The sequence below is a fragment of the Palaemon carinicauda genome, chromosome 13 (genome assembly GCF_036898095.1).
Source record: "Palaemon carinicauda isolate YSFRI2023 chromosome 13, ASM3689809v2, whole genome shotgun sequence".
Lineage (NCBI taxonomy): Eukaryota > Metazoa > Arthropoda > Malacostraca > Decapoda > Palaemonidae > Palaemon > Palaemon carinicauda.
This window is the reverse complement of record NC_090737.1, coordinates 123,901,706-123,904,205: the sequence shown is the minus strand read 5'-3', so window position 1 is coordinate 123,904,205 and position 2,500 is coordinate 123,901,706.

Sequence of the window (2,500 nt, the reverse complement as noted above, 5' to 3'; positions counted from 1 at the left end):
GTAACTACTTTTTTTCAGCAGACAGCGAGCTTTTATAACAACAGTTCCAGTGAAAGAAGGTCACAAAAATTCAAGCAGATTAATACAAGCACATACAGCAAATGCAAGTTATTAGTGCGAGGGGAGAGCGATAACGACAATATATATAAAAAAAGAGAAATACCATTACAGTGTACGAGCATTTGATACGCGTGCGGTACATCTACGATAATCTCACCATAATAACTGGCTGGGTGATATATATATATATATATATATATATATATATATATATATATATATATATATATATATATATATATATATATATATGTATATATATTTATATATATATATATATATATATCTATATCTATATCTATCTATCTATCTATCTATATATATATATATATATATATATATACCTATATATATATATATATATATATATATATATATATATATATATATATATATATATATATATATATGCTCCATTAAAGCTGATGTCATATATTCACATTTTCCAGTTTTCGGTCATAAGATCCAGATAATTGGATCCTTGATCATTTCTAATCTCTCTTTTTTGTGTTATTTATACTTTTTCGTACATCGAATGACCATTTTTTTCCGTACTGAAATGGCTTAAGACATATTGATTTAGTCTTTTGAAGCTATTGTGTTGTGGTGTCTTGTTCATAAAGCTCTTTGCTATGACAAGCATAGATTTTTACATCTTCAGATAACAGGATCATTAATTAATTCTAAGCTCTCATTTTGTGCTATTTATACTTTTCGTACAACGAAAAGCCTTTTATTCGTACTGAAATGGTTTCAAACAGATTGATTTAGTCTTTTGAATTTATTGTATTATGGTTTCTTATTCATAAAGCTCTTCGTTATGACAAACACAGATTTTCACATCTCCTTCTCATTATGATGACATTTCGTCGGTCAAGAATCGTTAATTATCTCTAATCTCTCTTTTAATGCTATTTATACTTTCGTACATCGAAAACACTTTTGATAATACTGAAGTGGCTTTAAACAGATTGCTTTGGTCTTTTTAAGATGTTGTTTTCTGATGTCTTGTTAGAAAAAACTTCACTAATGCAAACCCAGTATGACAGTTTGTCGGCCAAGATTAAGATAACAGGATCATTAACTATTTCTAACCTCTTTTTTTGTGGTATCTACATTTTTTAACATAATGGGAAGCCTTTTTTTTTATTCGTACTGAAATGGCTTCAAATAGATTAATTTAGTCTTTCGAGATACTGTATTCTGGTTTTTTGTTTATAAAGTTCGCTATAGCAAACATAGATTTTCACATCATCTTCTATTCTGATGAAGCTAAATTATGTTCTCTCTCTGCAGGAAAGTTTGAAACACTTTAATCTTTCCTGAAGGGTTTGAATAGTTTATAAAAGTAAAAGAATAGATTATATTTACTTATCTTATAAGGTAAGCTTCACTTACGCCAAAATCAACAATCCCCATTCATTCATTCACAAGACACACTCTAGGAATTATGAAGGTATTTACTAACTAAACATAAAACCAAGTTAAGAGGAATTGAAGCCGAAGTAGGTATTAACAAGAGAAAATATCTTATTACACAATTCCTTCCATAAGTATTGCGTTGCATAATTTCTCTGCGAGAGAAAAGATTATCTTTTTATTATTATTATTATTATTATTATTATTATTATTATTATTATTATTATTACTTGCTAAGCTACAACCCTAGTTGGAAAGCAAGATGCTATAAGCCCAGAGGCCCCAACAGGGAAAATAGCCTAGTGAGGAAAGGAAACAAGGAAAAATAATATATTTTATGAACAATGACATTTAAACACTGATGAACATGAAATATTAACCTGCCTCAATTTCACATCTTGCTTTGGAAATTCACATAAATTTTAAGCAAGAGAAAATTTGTCTTTTTCAATAAAAACATAAACTATACATGGATATATAATATAATTCTAATAACCAAGTCAAGCTTTTTTTTTTTTTTTTATAAAAATTAAAGTAATACACATATGTATTCTCGATTTCATAAATATCTCAGTTGTCTGTTTGTTTATATTCTTATTGATAAAAGTTATAGCATGAATAGAGACACTATGTTTTAAGTCTATCAATGATATTAAACAATACTTTTAGCTGTTCATGTTATTATGATATTGTGGAATTCATATACAGATATTCCTGTAGGAAATAAATTGTTCACGACATACAACAAAACATAGACACTGCTCGTGGTAAAATCTATTTTTATTTTTGTTTTCCTTTCATAAGTACTCTTTAAGTTTACAAGATTATTTTTAAAGTCTGATAAATCTATTTAAAACCCAAACTTTTTTTTCAGACTCTTAAACGAAAAGTTACAAAATTAAAAAAAAATGCTTTTATATTAATGTAATTATTTAAAATTTGCATTTTATTTGTTTTAGAGATTTCATGTTATTGAAAAGCATTTTCTTTTCAGATACTTGAACAAAACGGCACTTAATCA